The following is a 19,488-nucleotide window of genomic DNA, read 5'->3' as shown; positions in this document are numbered from 1 at the left end:
TAAGTTTCCCCTTTTAACTAAGATCCCATGATAGCAATTAGTAAATAACCCATCCTTTCACACCCAAACGTGAGCACAGGCACCGAGGTCACTGCAAAGATCTCTGCTGTTCCTCTCAATTTCAGCAATTATGAAAGCCAGCACAGGCAGGGATGTTCTGGCCTCTGGAAAGTGAAGGGAGTTTTGATCCTGGCTTCCAGCACGCTGCAGATCCGTGCCTCTGTGTACAGAGCTCTTTGCCTGGCAGCACAAAGGGAAGCAAACAGCGCCTGGCTCTGCTCTGCAAATGAGCCCAATTCTGGCTGCCCAGCTGAGCTTTTCTTCAGCCTGGGAATGCAGGCTCAACCCTAATGAGAGCAGGTATGGCCACGGACAAATATCTCCTGTTCATCAAGCCCCATCCGGGCCCTGGCTGGGATTTTTGTGGCTGGAACTCGTGCCCAGCAAGCTGGTTCTGTTCGGGAGCCACGGAGCCGGCAATCAATTTCCTGCTGAGTGCAAAAAGGAAAGCTCTAATATATTACAAGTACGTCCTGAATCTGTTCAGAAGGGCTGACAGATCACATTAAAACATGTGCCCTTAAGCTCTGGGTGACATGGCAAGTGACTCGTGATACATGATACCACTATTGACCTTTGAATTGGACAATTCATAACAGAAAAAACAGGATTTTTTTGCCTGGCACATAAGCTAAACCAAAAGGGGAAAAGCTCCAAGCTGACATAAGGGAAGTTGTTGTAAAGCTAAAAGTCCAGATTAATAGCAGGGAAGTCACACACAAAATGAAAACAAATTCTATCATTCTTCTGGTGTTTGGGATTTTAATTTCTGTGTATCCCATGCAGATGAACTGCAGTGACTGATCCTGGTGCTGGAACAATTTTCACACATGAACACACTGCAGCTCTCACTGAGCTCCCGGGACTCACAGAATGAACATGCCAGTGCCACAGGATTTTTCTCATGGAATGGTCAATACTGGCTTGAAGGAATCCTCCAATAGAAAACATTATCTGTGACATATGAATTTTGATTACTACAATGAATATTTAGTGCTAATTAAAGAAAGAAGAGACAGGCATGAACTCCTGAAAAGTTCTTATGCTTGATAAGAGTAAGAAGGTGATGAACTTCTTCCTGGCGAACTTTTTAGTGCTGAATTTGATGATCCTGAAGTCCTTTTCCAACCATATCAATTCTGTGACTGCAGTCCCTCACAGCTATTTTGGGGGAATACTGCATAGAAAAAGCAATCACAGTATTTACCACAACAAAAAAAAAATGTATGGCTCTCCTCATTCTTTCCATTTATAATGCACCAAGGGCGGTGTTTTAATTCACATTTCTCCACTAATTGAGGCAAACCATCTGCCTGGAGGTCTGCCTTGGATGAGGGCACAGCTCTCTGGCCATGGGAGGAAGCTGGTGGCCTGACCACCTCCTCCAGAGCCCCCCTGACCATCAGCAGCCCTGCTCATCATCTGCCTCTTCCTGGAGAAGAGAGGAGCCAGAGCAGAGGACAGACAGATGGCACAGAGCTGGAATTCCAACACCAGGAGCAAAGGCAAGAGACATGGAGCAGGTCCAGAGACATTCCAAGAGGCATCAGCAGGACCAGCAGCATCAGCTGATGAGAGGCCTTTGGATTAATCACGTTACAAAACATAATTGGGGTCTTGTTATAAGCCCAAGCAAAGAGAGGCGTTTACTGAGAAATGCTTTAGGACAAAGAGTTCAATTTTAGCTTATTTTGAAGCTCAGAACACCAAACACTGGGCAATTATCTCTGCTCACATTGCAGCCCTATGCTCAAAACCAGAATCCAAGTGATTAGTGGTGCTGGATTTGCTTCTGTCTCACTGCCATTGCTGTGAAGTGGGACCAGCAGCACTGAGTTTCACCAGTGAGACACTAACCTGGCATTCTCAGAATCAAGTGGCTGATTCAGGGTGCATTTTGAAGGCTGTGCACACTGATCCTGCTCAGTCCCATTCTCAGCAGCACTAAACTGGGACATGTGCACTGAAATCAGGGAAGCCACAATAGTCCTGCCCAGCTGAGCCCATGGCCTGTATGCTCAGAAAACACTGAATAGAGACCAGAGCCTGAGAAGTTCATCACACTTTGCTCTAGGGGGAAGCTCTGCTCCTGTCAGATTCCCTGTCTGCAGTGTTTTTACAGACCATTTTGAATTTTCTGTCTCAGTTTTCCTGTTTTTTTTAAAACATAGCTTGTGAGCCTCTTGCAGATTTTTTTTCTGCCTGCAGAGCCAGAAAAAGAAAAGGATTGCAGCGAGACTTCTCTCAGATTGGTCTTCCCTGATTTAAAAGCCTTCAGGAAACATTTGAGGTAATCCAGAAAGATTGAAGAGTACAGATGTACCTCCCAGGATGCGAGGACTAATGCATGTAATAACTGTATTTCTTTAAAATTACTTTCTCAGGCAGAGTTAAAGGCATAGATGTAACTAAGGGATTGGACTCAGGCCAACTTGTAATGGCTCTGCTGTTTATCTTTTTTTTTTTTTTTTTTCCTTTATCCCCCTCAGCAGAAAGAGCAGAACAAGCATTTTACTAAGAGATTTAAGGTTTGCTTTCACTCCCTCTCTTACTCAGCCCTCCTGCCCCAAACATTGCTGGGTCACACAAATCAAAGCCTGAATCGCCTGAGCCACAGCAGAACCAGGAAACCCACTGCTCCAGCTATTTTTACTTTCTCTGTCTGCTAGAAGAAAGGGAAGATGGATAAGACAAAGTGTTCATCAATATTTTAGTATTAATATATCAGAGCAGAAAGAGTAAAAAATGGTAGGTTATGCAGAGTGCAATTTAGCAGCGGCCACTCTGTCACCAAGGTGACTGAGATTTGTCTTACACAGAAGTTATTTTCTTAACATTTTTACCAAGAGACAATGGAGCAGACCCTGAAAAGAGTGGGGATTTGAGGGTTTTTCACTGTTTTTCATATAAACACGATTTTTGCTGCTTATCCACCTCTGCTGTGCTTACCCATACTCATAACTATGGGATTAAAGGCTGCCCTAAAACCCCTTTTCAGTCCTTATCAAACCCAGAAAGAGGAAAATTTCTCCTCAGATGGCTCATCCAAACAATGAAATACCTACACAGAGCTCAGAAGAAAGTTGGGAACTCTGTTAGGGATGTTTTAAATTGCTCAAGGATGGCACCACCTCCTTCTGCCCCTCCTGGAGAGCACTGAGAGACATCTCATGCAAAGCACATTTTACATCCTATGGAAAGGGAAAATCTCTCACTTAGAATGTGGAACAGGGCTGGAAAACAGCTTTGTGGCTTCCATGCCTCTGGAATTTATCCACTTCTAGTTTTCAGGGTTTTTCCAGCCAGCAAGCAGCTATGCCATCCTTTAGAACACTAATTTACACGGTGTTTTAGATATGTATTTCAAATTCACAGCTAAAAAGTCTCAAATGCCAAGCACAGAAGTGATTCAATGCTACTTTTCCTACTTTTCTCATCCCAGTCTCCACTGGGACAGTACAGCAGCAGCCCCTGAGCCCTGGCTAACAGGACAGACTTTTTTCCTCCTACTCTCTTTATCCATGTGATTCCATCTTATTTCCCAGTGCCTGCCCCTGAGTGAAATTCTGCTTTTTGAAATCCACCCTGCAGAAAGCAAAATCTAGCCTCTTCCCATCATCTCCCAAAGCAATTTTCAAGGTTAGCCACAGGAAAGGCAGGTGAGTTATGTGGAAACCATCACCTGCAAAGCCCTTTTTTCAGGTGCTCTCCCCCATCCTGGCCACTTGCTCAGCGTGGCCTGTGGCACTGGACACTCACAGCACACTCACAGCACACCCCTGACCAGAAAATTGGTCAAAGAATTCAGATTTATGCAGCACAATAATAACCAGCTTCACAGCAAGAGTTGCACGGAGCAAATAAAGATGAAAACTCTCCCCCGTTCCTGCCAAAATCTCTGGCAAACAAAACAACCCCGTAATAGAATCCTGCTTGTAAAAATGCTTCAGGGTGCCCATGTTCCAGAGCTGGGAGCATAATAAATGAAGGAGGGGATGCCTAGGACAAAACCCTGTGGGATACCTGAGCCAACCCAACAGGTGGAGAAATTGAAAACAAATTGATAGCCTTGGGAGAGGAAATATTAGAAGCAAGCAATTATAGTGCCAGACAGTCTGGGATGAAAGGCAGGCAGAGCCAGCAATGATTTGCATCGATGCAGCACCAGGAGTGGAGTGTCAGGTGATATCCCAGAGCTTTTCACAGCAATGGAGCAGCAGAGCTCACAGCAGCTGAAGGGAAAGAGGGAAAAAACCAACCAGCATCAGAATCCAAACAAAAGCTGGAGTGTACCTGAAAGCAGGAGAGAGGGGGTTTGTCGTGGGGGGCAGAGAGGAGGCAGCTGATTTGGTATCAGCCCCCAAGGTGCCTGTGCTCTGAGGAACTCAGGAAATCCAGCTGTTTGCACAGCAGCCTGGAAATCCAACCTTGCCCAATGGTTCTGTTCTCCACCACGAACCAGTGAAGCAAAGGAAGGAGGTCCCTGGGCACACAGGCTGCTCCTTCTCCCTCATTATTTCACCTCCTCACTCTGTCAGCCTGCGTGGCTATCCCAGCCCTACTCCTGGCTCAGTGCAGCAAAAAGGGATATAAACCATTCCTTTTTATTCCATACTTCCTGATGCAAACAGGCACTTGAGCCACTCTGCCTCCCCCTGGAAGCTACACCTGATGGATAGATTCTGCAGAATCAACCCATGATAGCTTCAAATTGTGACCTTTGGTTGAACACACCTTTCCTAGGACAAATCTATAATTAACTGCAGCTCCAGCCCCACTGCCAGCTCCATGCTGTTCTCTCTCAGTGGGATCTGCAAGGTTCAGAAAATGCCACACTCCATAACTGGCTGCCCAAAGGTCTATTGTATCAGAGAAAAGTGAGCTCATGACAAATCTTCCACAAGTTTTCCATTTTCCCCGTGCCTGGGTGAGGAATACAGGGGGTGTCACCTCAGCTCTGAGCTCCTGGCACAACTAGAAGGGAAGGGTGGCCCTGTGGAAGGAATGGGAGGAAATGGGGTAAGAATGCTCCAGTTCAAGGCACAGAGAATCACTGAAGTTGGAAAAGAACTCCAAAATCATCAAGTCCACCCCCCAACCATCCCTCCTAAGGAGTCAGGAGCTTGGCACAGGAAACACGAACGCGAAGCTTCCCCAGGAAAATCTTCCTCACAGATGCATTCCGAGGGCTTCATATTTTGCAAGCAGCTACCCAATGGAAAATGCCAGAGAAGCACTCTCTGTAATTACAATTTTACCACTTGAAAAGCTTGGCTGTGTCATAGCAGTGGCTCAATTAAGTTGAAATGCAGGACTGCTCCTGATGGTGCGACGGTTGTGAATAATATCATAAACCATTTGCCAGGCTGCTGGAAACATGCTGATTACGGGCACACAGTACACTCTGTTTTCCTTCTGAGCACTGAGGCTCAGCACACTCGCTCACGTGGGGAAGCAGGACAGCTCCTGCCTCTTTTAATACAACTTGATGTCATTTATGCTTCAAACCCAAAGAGCTCTGCTCCGGGCGGCGCAGCAGTAGGTGCTTTGGGGAGCCTGCCTATTTCCCAGGAAAAACCATCTCAGGTGGAGCTGCCACAGCTTCCCCTGGCTGCTGGGGAAGCCGAGGCACTTTGTGGGACAACAGAGAAGCAAAATGAGGGAGCCAGCGAGCTCCTAGAGTCCTGCTGATTAGGCTGCACTAATTAGAAAGGTTTGGGATTCAAATAATTCTCCAGGAAACCTGAGAGCAGGCAAGATCTGATGGAACTTCTGCAAGGATCTCAAGACATTCTCCTCTGCAGCTGCATGCAGGAGAGCAGGCAAAGAGCAGATGAGCATTTCTGGGTAACAATCTGAATGCAAGAGCAGACACCTCATCTGAGAGGGCCAAATCAGGGCAAGGGAATGATTTAGAAATCACTGCTCAAGTAGCACAAGCCAAAGACAAGAGAAAGAAGGAAGCTTTCATCCACTTGCTTGCCCATGGAAGTGGAGATTGCTTCCCCGTCTTCTGAGCAAAAAAAGAAAACATCAGTCAGCTGCTTTTGTCGAACATCAGATCCAGAAAAAGAAATCTAAAATATTTTTAGTGGCTCTTTTTCCAGGATGGCGTAGAGACATACCCATAAAAAATTAGAGGCTTTGACTCAAGAATGTTTCCATCATAAATAAAGATGATTCCCTCATTGTAAAGAGTGCAAAAAAAAAAAGCAAATACAGAGACATTCAGAGTAGGGCTTGAAGAAAATGTTGTCTCTGGCTGATTTCTTGAAGCACACTCATTTTAGCTGCATTATTTGCCATGCTACATAGCTGTGATGCTCAGCTATTACCCCTGGACTTAAACTCAGAATATTGTGAATTTATACTTAGCATAAAATAACAACAGTTACATGTCCTGTACACCCAATGCCAACATTATTCTTCAGCTCAAATGCTCAGGGCTCTGAATCTGGGCTTCACACAAGGACACCTGAAGGTTTTATATTAAATATTTCCTAGCCCTAAATGAGAACAGCGAGTGCTGCTCAGTAATGCCCCAAAGCCAAAGTTTGACAGAGATCTGCTTCATTTTGTAGCCAAATGTTAACCCGGTGTCAGACAAAGCTGTGCACAGCAGAGCCCCCAGCTCTGACAGCTCAGGGCAGCCTCTGCACACAGAGTTTCTGGCAGGCAGGACCCTGCACAAGATTTGCTGGTGCAGCTCAGTTTGGCATTGGCGTTATCCTTGACAAGATAAATCAGATTAAAATGTGCAAGTAGCCACTGGGTCTGGAGTTTGCTGAGAGTAAGAGAGTTCTGAACATGTTCATTTTGGCCACTCAGCTGGACAAGGGACCCTAGGGGAGCATAAGTCCACATTAAGCTGTTGTAAGGAGATATAAATCTCCTCTGACTGGATGGCCACTGGCTATTAAGTGGCTCCATAATAAATGTTAATCATTCTGGACCTGATGGAGGATTAAAAGAGTCAGACTTACTTTTGTGTTTGAAGCTGGGGAAGGCTGAGGATGCCCTGACATTGATCTGTGCAGGAGCTAAGTGGGTGCTGGGGTTTGCGGCAGGATTCACTCAGCAGCTGCAGTGCCCCAAGAAACTGGGATTCCAACCATTCCTAAACCCTTCCTAAAACACATTCCTCAGTTTCCCACATTCCAGCATCACGGGTGATTCTTTAACTCCATTTACAGATTTATTTTTTGGGTCATTCAGCACTGGAAAGCTCCCTTCGAGGCACGTTATGAGCTTTTTCAGGGACAACAATAGTGTAGGAGAAATATGAGGTTGGGGTGATTTAACGCCCTCCAAACATTAGATTCCATTCACTAGAATCCATTCTCACTGCTTCCTTTTCCTGCCATAACTATCCCAAAGTTTTATGAAGCAGCAAGTGGCTGAGCACTAAAAAAAAAAAAAAAATCCTCCTGGTCTGTTACATTTATAAAAATACACAGTTAAAGGGATGTTTTAATTCTCTTCATTATTTGCCTTGTTTATGGAATGTAATGTCTCAGCCCCCTCTTTGGGTAGGACTTTATATTTCTGCAGTGACAATCACCCAAAGTCTGCTACTCCCTAAAAACTCCCTTCCACCTGTGATCAGCAATTCTGCTCTTCCTGGTCGCCTGCTTTCTCCATTTCAATTCTTCCCCAGCCTTCCTGCAGTATACCCAAAAGGAGGTGGGATGTTAATGTGAGCCATGTATTTATAACCACTTTGCTTCAGCTTGTAAGTGACAAATACTCCTTGTTTCTAACATTCCCTCGAGCCTTCTGTAGAGTGTGATTTCTTATTTTATATGTAAAAACCTCAATCTCTGTTCCTCTACAGCTCCCAATGAATCTCTCTAAGTTATACACAGACATGAACACACAGAAAATTGCTAGTCCAAAGCTGGAGGCAAAAGAATCAAATTTATTGATAATTGATGCTAACTAGATTTGACATTTGACCAAACTTGTTAAAACAACCAGAATATCTGATATCATTAAACCTAATAAAGATGAAATATCCAGGATTATAAATGTTATCATGCACCCCAAGATTTATCTTCAATATAATGGTACTGAACTAAGCTGATTTATCAACTCTAAGCATGGTCTCGTGCCCAAACTACAGCTACTGCAAACACATTTAAGGGCTAAAAATTAATTAAAATTGCACGAAGTCATATTTTTACTAATTCTGGAATGCTGAAGCATTGAAAAACAAAATTGGTTGGCATCATTCAAGAATCCAGAGTCTTACTTTTTTTTACCAATATCCTGTGTCTCAAAAAACCCTGAAAAGAATCCATGAAGAAGCAGATTTCCGTTATAGATGGCCACGTGGATATGAAGAGAATTCCCACCTCCTGCTAAAATTCATGGGGAGTTTGCTTGTTTGTCTTATTAGGGGAAAAAGATTTGTCCCAGCTGAACCAGGCAATACCTCAAGGAAAGGAAAAACAACCCTTTAATTCTGGTTCAGCATTCCTGGAGATGTCTGGAAGGAATCCAGGGAATACTGAAAGGTCTTGCTGGTAAAACTCCTGAGGCAGCAGGCAAAGATCCCTCAAAACTCAACCATTTGAAGACCAACTTCCCTGTGTGCCTCCCAGAACATTCCATACATCAATTCCTCTGGAACAGAGGTGAAAATCCAGACCTGGAATAACAGGAACGGGACTGAGTCATAAAATCTGCCCCAATGTGGATGGGGAGCAGAAGGGCTGAGCTGGACATTGGAAAGGAGCCACTGGGAGAGCCCACAGCTCTGGGGACAAACTTCCCAGGGCAGGATGGGCTTGGAATGAGGAAATCTGGAAAAGCTGAGTGGGTGGCAAGGACCCACCAAGCAGCAGAGAGGTTTCTGCAGGGCCTGCTCAGCTCTGCTCTCTCTGCACAGGCTCTTAGTTCTGGTTTCTCTCACCCACTATGCAAAATTTCCTATTGGAGATTAAATTTGCAGGGAATCAAGGCATTGTTTTACTGGAATCTCTCAGTGGCTGCTGTTCATCCCCTGCAGAAGTGATAATCCTGTCTTTGTCGCCAGCACCGCTTTGCCACAACCCAGTGCAATGTCACAAATGGAATTATGACAAACATCTGGATCCAATGAATCCCCACGGAACAAAGGCCCTGTTCTCATGCAGATCAGCTCAGTAATAAAAATTAAGAAAACCCCATAAATCCTCTGGAAATGCACTGTAATGGATGAGCAGAATTCCCTGTGGATAAAGGGAATTGTCATTGTACGTTCCCATGCCTCGTCAGCCAGCAGATTTCAAAAGAACAGATCCATTGTCATTGAAAGGTATCCATTTTAAATGAATTTAAGCCTTTTATTTGTGACTGCTGCCACAAGCTTTGTGCCCTAACACAGCCATTTCCACTGAGCTTGACCAATTTGCCCATAAAACTAATTGAAAAGAAAACATTTTGGGGGATTTTCTTAAAAAACAATAATTGTAATCTTAAAAATTACCATGGAATAGAAACATTCTGATGAAAATCCAAAATGTGAATTTTAAGATTTTTTTTTTGTGATTTCCACTAAACAGATATTGCTAAAATAAACTTTTTTTTTTTAACTTTTAGAAAGGATTAAGAAATGGGGGTTTTTGGTATTTTCAGCGTGACTATTATGAAAGGGAATGGAAAGAGTTCCAGGGCCTCACCATCCTCACAGGGAAGAATTTCTTCCCAATATCCCATCTAAATCTACCCATCATGTCCATCATTAAGGAATGCACATCTCCACAGATTGCATTTTAGCCCGTGTGCAGTTTTCCAAAGTTTCCACCAGATCAGAGACAAACACAGAACCCAGGCCATGAAAACCCAAGGCTTTTTGGGGAGAGGTTTGCACTGAACTCCTTGTGACCAAACAAACCTGAATTTCCCACTTATTGGAACGCTCCCAGTGTTCTCTGTGACACAGCTCGAGCTCAGGTGCGTTCCCAGGAGCAGTGGGGATGGAAAATGGCCTCAAGGAGGGATCAGTCCAGGTAAAAACCCCTCACCATCCCCTCCAAGATGTGCCAGCTCCCAGCCTGGACACGCACACGGAATCACAGAATCATTCAGGGTGGAAAACACCTTTAGGATCATCGAGTGCAGCCACGGCCAAGCCCCCTGTGGCATTCACATTTTCTGGAAAAATCCCTTCACCCAGGATTTTCTCTCCCGGGAAGCTGAGACGCCTCACAGAAAAAGGAAAACAATAATTATCTGATTTGCTTCTCCTGTGTTTCGCTGCTTTGGAATGTGTTTGGAGATTGTTTACCCACAGATGATTGTTTCATTGGTTTCATGTGAGTTGTTTTCACTCTTTGGCCAATCAGGGCCAAGCTGTGTCAGGACTCTGGAAAGATTCAGGAGTTTTCATTATTATCTTTTTAGCCTTCTGTCTGTATCCTTTCTGGATTCTTTAGTATAGTTTAGTGTAGCATTCTTTAATATAATATAGATCATAAAATAATAAATTAGCCTTCTGAGAACATGGAGTCACATTCATCATTCCTTCCTCTGTCTGGGGGCAACCCAAGTACAACAGCCCCTCCCCATTAAACCACGTGCCCAAGTGCCACATCAACCACGTCCCCAAGTGCCACATCCCCACGTCCAAACACCCAGCTTGGGGTGGTGGAACAATCCCAATCCACACTCTGGCCAATTTATCCCCAGCAAAAAAGGCTGACTGTAAAGCAATAATCTGTGCAGTGAGTTTACAAGCTTGTATTCAGCACTTAGCAGCCTGCAAGAACATCTGAAGGAGCAGAGTCCTTTCTAATCAGCTCGCCCTGGAATTTGCTCACAACAACGTTCTCTTTTCTCACTTTGACAATTCTCATTAAGGGCTGCCTTCCCTGCACCTCCGTGTGGAAAGGCTGATGTGAGCTGCATGCTGATCCACACTGGGAGGGCTCACTGCAGGCTGCAGCACTGTTAGAGGTACACATCATAATACTGGCTTTTTGCAAATATTAAAATGGATTCTGTGTGTGTGGTGGTAAAGTCACTTTGTTATAGAGATCCAGTTTTTATTTCTGTTGTGATTAAGCTTAGTGCAATAGCTGATACCAGTGTGCTTGTGTTAAAATGCCTGCAGGGATGGGATGACACCCAGTGCACACAGGATGAGCACACCTGGGCAGATCTGCCAAGCACCAGCACTCGCTGACTGAAGGCAGTGTGGGCCAAAAACTGGAGCTGATGATGAAAAAGGACTAAAACCACAGCCAGAGAATACTCATGCTCTAAAAAGGTGGATCCGAGGAGGAGCCATGCTAAACAGTTCTTAAACTATGTAAACTAGTTCAGGGAAAGGTTTACTATGCATAATTGTTTATGAACATGTAACAGGCTGATGCATGAGAAATGGTAAATAAAGGGTGTTTCCAAAATTGCAGGTTGCCAAGATGCACGCAGCTGTAATAACCTTTGCTCTATGGCCTTTGTCTCCTATTGTCCTTTATTAAACTTTTTTAAACGTTCACAAGAGAGTGAAGGAGTTTTTCACAAGCCCAAACCTTCATAGAAAAAGTGCATTTCAAGAACCTCTGAGGAGCAAGGGAAGGAGAAGTGGGATACCTGAGCTGCAGAGAGCATTGGGATGGACTCAGGAACATGGGAACAGCATCCTGCAGTTCCCACTTCCATCTGCCTTAAAATTTGCCTTTTCCAGGCAAACCTTTCAGCATGACAAAGGAATTTTGGAGGTATTTTTTCCTTAATATCCACTACTACTAATCTCACTCATACTCAGGATACTAATATCTAATTACCTACCAGCTAGTCTCAAAAGATTCCACAAATCCCAAAGGTCCAAAGGTGACTTCAGAAGTTAAGTCAGGAAAATCAGGCACACAGCAGCTCACACTTTATGCTGACTGGGAATTCGGCCACAATTTAAAGTCTGCAATAAGCAAGTCTGAGTTTTGGTATTTCTCTACAGAGAACAGTTATTTGTCAGAACAGAGCTCTGATGAATGAAACCATAAAGGAAGAATAGTTGCTCTGGAAGATGAGGAGATAGTTCAATCAAACATTTCCATTGACTAAACATCCTTTTAATGAATAAGAGCAATTAAGTGATACTTTGACCTGCTCTGCCTTTCTTTTTAAGTGACTAATGTATTTTATTAACAATTTAGCTTTCTTTTTAAATGCACACGAAATCTGCATTTTCCATTTTAGTGATGAGCAAGGCAGCACGCAGATCTGACAATTCTTGATTTGACAGAAAATACTGTTTTCTCAAGACCAACATACCCACAAACATAGATTATGTTTGGGAAATCCCTCATCAAAACCATTCCAAGCAACAACACATCTGTTCTTATTTACAGACACGGAAAGATGCAGCTCCCCATCAACAAGCAGAGCCATTAATTCTGATTTACTCTTTGCAGACTCTAGGAGTGTTTTAGAGGCCACCCCCTCCCCATTCATGCAAACTCTCCCCCCTCATCGTTTCAAAAAATCAACTCTGGATGGAAAAATACCTTGGCCAAAACCTTCTTGCTGATATTTTCACCTCAATAAGCAAAGATATTGTTTATGCCTTTGAATTCAGTCTGGTTTGCATTTTAAAGTGGGGGTTTTTTGGGTTTTTTTTTTTGTGTGCAAAACTAATTGAGGGGGTTCAAACCACAGATTATTGGCTCCTCCAATTCTGTCACAGTTTGGTGCAACTTGGAAGTGTTCACAGAAGAGCAAAGCAGATTTCATTGCCCAGAGCATTTGCACAGGTTCATCTCCAGCCTTGAATCCAAGCGCCAGAAAGTCCCTCTGGGTATGAAAGATGTGAATATTTTGTCTTTTTAAACATCTGAGGGAATTTATTTTCATGCATGGGAGATAATCAGGATATCCCTGGTTGAGAATTTGGATGAGGCGCGGCTTGTGAAGAGCTTTTTGGTATTTTTAATGACCACCCATGCTCAGTGACAGCTCTGCTCCAAGGCACAGCTCCCAGGGACAGCCACAGCCCCTGCTGCCCATCCCTGACTGGCCCAGCACAGCCCCACGCAGAGGGCACCGGGGAGGAAAAGGTGAAACAGGAATCAGAAATCAAAAGGCTGGAAAAGACATCTAAGATGACAGAGTCCACCTGTCAACCCAGCACCACCAGGATGTTCACCACCAAACCTCCTCCTCTGGTGGCACAATCAGATATTGTCTGAACACCTCCAGGAGTGGGGGCTCCCCCACTTCCCTGGGCAGCCTGCTCCAGAGCTTGACAACGTTTTCCATGAAGACTTTTTTTCCTGGTATCCAATCTGAACCTCCCTTGGAACAACCTGAGACAGTTTTGCCCTGTCCTGCCACCTGGGAAAAGGCACTGACTGCCACCTCACTCCAGCCTCCTGGCAGTGGTCACACACTTTATGTCTACAGGAAAATAATCTAAAATACATCCCTGGAGGTGTCCAAGGCCAGGCTGGACAGGGCTTGGAGCAGCCTGGGACAGTGGAAGGTGCCCCTGCCCGTGGAATAGGATGGGATTTAAGGTTCTTCCAGCCCAAACCACTCTGTGATGATTTTGTGAGACAGACATTGCATCCAAAGCATCTTTTGTCCTGCTGGGAAGCTGCAATGCTGTAGGTAGTGAACGCTGTGAGCTTTTATGAGAGGATAACTAGGAAACAGCTTTTATTATTCCAATAAATACCATTTGCATTCAGACAGCACTAAATAATGTCCACAAACACATGAAAATAGAGTCACTGGCTGAGAGAGCTTGCAGTGGAAAAGACAAGTTTTATTTACTTTTTAGAAACCTTTTAGTTCCTTAAAGCAGCAAAATATGATTTCATAATTATTACCTTCTGCTGTCCTGACATTTACATTACCATACAGTGCTGAAAGCCAGAAAATACCAACTGTTCTGCAGAGGATTTTGTTCTCTGCAGGGTAAAAAAAATCTATTAACTGCATTCAGACCTGTATATATATTATAAAAAAAAAAAAAAAAATTCACTGGTGGATTGCAGGATGGGGAGAGCTTGGAGGCTGAACTCTATATTGAGTATGGATCAATGAATGATGGATTTGGAAGGGCTATAGGGGTTTTATGAAGTCCCCTATTCCAGGCTGAGAAGGGGATGGAAAAATGTAATAAAATTTAAGACACATTCCTGGTTTTCTGTATTTCTTGGTGCAAAGGTCTGAGCACTCCTGGAAAGGTGTGCAGATCTGTATAATGATCAGAAATATTGCTCTGCTCCCTGTTACCATCACTTCCTGAAATGTACACTCTGCCCATGGAAGAGGATGATAAGGTGGGAATTAGAGACTGGGACTTACTCCAAACCCTTTCACATCCCAAGCAAGGTGTCACCTCCAAGGGTCACCTAGAGCCCTGTTCCTGCAGAGAGGTTTAATCAATCCCCTCCCAAACTCTGCACCCACTGCTCACCCCAGTGACATTCAGCAGGGATGGGAAGGGCTCAGAGCAGCACTCCTTTTTCCAATTCTCACTGGACTAATGAATGGCTCCTGTAAAATGTTAAATCCTCACTTTTCCTGCCCCTCAGAGCCACGGCATTTCCCAATCTGTTGCATACAAATAAAAACCTTATTAAAAATAACTTTATAAAATCATAGCTTAAGCCTGTTACTTCAATTAACTGCAACTAGTAGCTGAGTTACTAAATTCCCATAACAAAAAACTGTAAAAATAAAAATTAGGTTACATAACAATCTAATCTTAATAAAAAAGAAGGTGCATCTACAAAAACAGAAGTTTATCCCATAAAAACCCATAAAAATATGTAAACAAACTAAAATTAAAAAAGTTATTTAAACACCCTAACCATTTACCAACCAATAAACTGAGCATCAATGTACTATTAACCAATTAGGTTTAACACACCTTCTGATATTCCTATAAAAATATAAAATATACCCAAAAAATTTCAGCTTTTGTAAAATTTCAGCTTTTTTGTTAAAAAAATCAAAAATCCCATCTATTTCTATATCAACACCAATCCAAACTGTGCCCTGAGCATTCGGGGGGGGGAAGGGCGTGAGCAGCAACAGCTCTTCCCTCATGGCAAAGGGGCATTCCCAAAGTGCAACCACCTTGAATTCCCTCTGCCTGGAGCCTGGGGCTTTTTCTTAGCTCTCATCCTCAGAAGTGAGGATGGAACAGGGGTGGGACAGGGGTGGGACAGGCCCACGCTGCCTCAGCTTTGCCCAGACCCTCACTCACGGCCCTGGATGGGAGCCATCAGCAATTAATTCATCTCTCAGCTGATGATGGGCCCCCAAATATCCACAGGGGTGTCCAGAGGACTATTCCTCATGGCCAGAAGTTGGTAAGAACAGGGACAGAGCAGCTGTGGCTGTCCCTGGATCCCTGGAAGTGCCCAAGGCCAGGCTGGACAGGGCTTGGAGCAGCCTGGGACTGTGGAAGGAGGCAGAGGATGGAAATGGATGATCCTGAAGGTCCCTCCCAACCCAAGGATTCCATGAGGAGCCCTTCCCTGCAATCAGCAGAGATGGGAGAAGGCCCTGGGCAGGTCATGGCTGTTCCAGCAGTTCTGGATGAGGGATGTATTCTGTATTCCTTCCCTCAGTGGGAAGGAGAGCTGGGCCAGGAGCTTGTTCCTGACTGCCCTGACAGACTAAAGATGCCACTGCCTCCCTCCTTGTCCTCCTGTCACCGGGAGGTGCAAGGTTGTTCCTCCGTGTCCTTGACACCAAACGCGGCCAGGCAATGTGTGGCAGTCCTCTTTAAATTAGAAAATAATTTACAGCCACAGCCCTGACACTCCATCGTGCTATGGAGAGGCCAGCACAGCCTCATTACAGATAAAAATCACAAATTAAGGTGTCTCCTCTCATTGACTGAAGAGTTTCCTTCAGAGATCATTCAGAGCAGAAATCTAGTTTTTGTGCTCTGAATTTTCTGTGAAGGAGCCCTGTCCCCCTTCCTATCACTCTGGCAGTAATGGGAAATTACCCATGTCATCCACACCAAGCATCTCAGGACATCAGATTTGCTTGTCCCCCTTATTTCTGGATTAATTATTAGCTGGATACTCAGAACAGTAGATTTTGATGCTTGACTGTTTCCACAGCACTTCAGTGTGAGTGAAATGACCTTGTTTCTAATTTAGAGGCAATATAGAACTTTTTGAAAACAAGGATAAACGCAATTTTCCTAAAATTAAAATCCTTAAGTTTACAGAGAACATACCGCATCACAGGTAAGATGATTTATGTAATTAAAAATACTCATGTACTATTAATAATCTTAATTTGCATGAGTATTAGGTCATTTTTATGTAATTAGCTGAAGCAGAAGGTTTTTTGTCAATTAAACTAATTGTTTTTCACACTAGGTGTAGACTGAATATTGATCTTTTTTATTCAGCTCACTTACATAAGCAAATGAGATTTAATTGCATCCTTACCACATCATTACTCAGTTATTGTAAATTACAGAACATAGATTCTCTCACACAATAACACTTTCTTTGTGCTATTGCTGTTGAAGAGATGCTGCTTAATTTGGGAACTTCAAACTCTGCTTTCCATCTGTCGATTTAGGACAAATTTGCATTGTAGTGTTTGTTTCCTCGGCGAAGATAACATGCAAGCAGAGTTTCAGAAGGATAAAGGAAATGCCCAGAACAGCACCTGTGTCTTTCAAAAACCAGTCAGAAGAGAGATCGGCCAAGCAATGACAGCTCCAACACACAAATTATGACAGGACTTTTAGATTTAATAATTAATCTCAGCTTTGTAAAGAATTTGTGCTTCTGGCTTAACAAAGGTTCAAAAAACTAAGGATATTCACAGGTTTAGCTGTGAGATTTTTGCTTTTGTTGATTTTTTTGTTGTTGATTGGGTTTTTTATATTTGTTTGTTTTTTAATGCCTCCACACTGGGGCAGGGGAGCAAAAATTACTTGTCGTGCTTTACCTGTAGCAAATTCCAGACTCTCAACAGCTTTACTGGGTGTTCCACTTCACACTGGCTGGTTTTATGGTGATGGGACAGAGAAATGATAATTCACAGAACCACTGGGTTGGAAAAGACCTTCAAGATCATCACCAGCCCTGACACCTCAACTAAACCATGACACCCCAAATCCAGGCTTTTTCAAACACATCCAGAGATGGTGACTCCACCACCTCCCGAGGCAGGCCATTCCAGAACTTCATCACCCTTTCTGTAAATTTTTTTTTTCCTAATATCCAACCAATATTTCCCTTGGTGCACCTTGAGACTGTGTCCTATCAATCTGTGCCTGATCCTCACCCTGTCCCCAGCCCAGAGCACTTCCTTGGACACCTCCAGAGATGGGGACTCCATCCCACCCCTGGGCAGCCCCTGCCAATGCTTTCCATGAAGAAATTCCTCCTGATATCCAACCTGGACCTTCCCTGGCACAGCTCGAGCCCCTTGCCAGGACATTTTGCATTTGAGTACCTGAGCTGCTGGAGCTGAAGCTGCAGCAGCCCCAGTCAGCCCCCACTGCGTAGTCAACCATGGGGTTAATTTGTGCATTCTGTCCAAAATGAAGATGTTGTCAAGAATTTGTTGTTCCAGCAGAACTCTGAATGTTTTGCAAAGAAAATCATAGCAGTGTTTCTGCTGCAAGAAGCAACGCTCCTGAAGAGAAGTCGCTGGGAACAACAATGTGTCTTGATGCTGTACAAATTGCTTCCCTTAAAAAATAAGAAATGAACAGTACTTAAGCTTGATGGATTGTTTGTTCTCCTCACTTGTTAAAATTCTCTGGTGCTGAAGCTGGGCCATATGGAGCAGAGCTGTTGGTGTCAGAGCTCAGATGCCAGCTGCCTACATTCTTCTAGCAACTGCATCTGGATTTCTCAGCACTCCAGATTCAGAATTAAAAGCAAAAATGCTAATTTCCAAAAAGAAAACACTTCTTCCCCCGCCAAAAAAAAAAAAAAAAAAAAAGGAACTAAAAAATCAAGACACTCCAGTCCATGAAAGTGGAGGCAAAAGGATTCCACACAGTTGTCTGCCTGCTGAGCTGCCTTTCCTCATCCCATGGCCAGCAGTCCCCCAGTGCAGCTGGGAGGTGAGATGCATTCCCTGTGGCATGGCCAGAGCGGGTCCAGGGGAGTGCAGTCACTGCTCAGTGAAGTGGAGCTCCCAGCACTCGCAGAATCAGGCAGAGAAGCTCAGCTGGCGAGCAGGAACTTGTTAAACCACTATACAACAGTCGTGTTCAATTCTGTACCACGAGCCTACACAACGAGGGGGGTGGAAAGAAAAAAAATCCTTGAGGACAAACAGTCTACCATCAGCTAAATTTAACCACTTCAGCAGGATCAGAGCTGTGGAAAACACACCTCCCATGAGCACAGGGCATCGGGTGCAGTGAGGGGAAAAGCCACTGGCTTTTTTAACATGTTCCCTAAGAAAGGGGAGCATCTGAATTTAGGATCTAGCATCTGGATCTGCTGATTCTTAAAAGTGCAAAGAAAGCTTTCCACAAGCCCAAGTAAAACATCCCACTCAATAAGGAATGGGACAGAGGGAATGGTCTAAAGTTGAGCCAGGGCAGGTTTAGGATGGATATTAGGGGAAATTTCTTCACTGAAGGGGTGGCCAGGCACTGGAACTGCCCAGGGCAGTGCTGGAGTCACATCCCTGGTGACAAAGTGTGGATGTGGCTCTTAGGGCCACGTTTTAATTGTGATTTAATGACAGAACTCAGTCTTAAAGGTCCTTTCCAACCTTAATGATTCCATGATCTAAAAATTCATTCAGATATTTAAGCCTATCCTGGAGAAATGTAACACTTCTTTAGCACAGTGAGAACCACCCTCAAACCCAGCCTGATAACACAGACTGTCAACAAGCAGCAAATATTTACATGGTTCTAAAACATCTCAAGCTTACCAGCTGTGCAATTTTACTTCCATTTAATGAGAAGCAGAAATCGAGACAGTAGCACAGTCCCTTACACGCAGGGAATTTTTCAGCATTAGGGCCCTGCCTTCTCAAGGCACAAAAGCCACAGAGCAAAGGCCACGGCGCAGAGCAGAAGGCCACATATTAATTTAAAAATACCCATTTATCCAGCAGCTTCAGGTGCACAAAAACACATTCAGTTCTCACGGAGGACTGCACTGCCTGGGTTAGATACAATTCCCATCAACATAATACCTGTTCTATTCCACAGCAGAGGGAGGAAGAGTCCTTTGTCAGCAACACACAAAAGCACTGCAAGTCACACCCAGCCCCACAGGGCAAAGTTTGGAATCTCCTCTCAAATACTGCACCAAGACAGACTTAGAAACACAAAATATCTGCTTGGAGGGATCAAGGGATAATGGGAAAAACAGAACTAATTATCATCTGGTTGGCCATAAGTAGGATTTACTTATTGATCTACCCCTCAGATGTCCAACTTGTAACATATTCTTGATTTACACTCTGCACTGGGGTTTC

The sequence above is a fragment of the Motacilla alba genome, chromosome 12 (genome assembly GCF_015832195.1).
Source record: "Motacilla alba alba isolate MOTALB_02 chromosome 12, Motacilla_alba_V1.0_pri, whole genome shotgun sequence".
NCBI classification, from domain to species: Eukaryota; Metazoa; Chordata; class Aves; order Passeriformes; family Motacillidae; genus Motacilla; species Motacilla alba.
The sequence above is the reverse complement of the archived record's forward strand: the minus strand, read 5'-3'. Positions refer to the sequence as shown.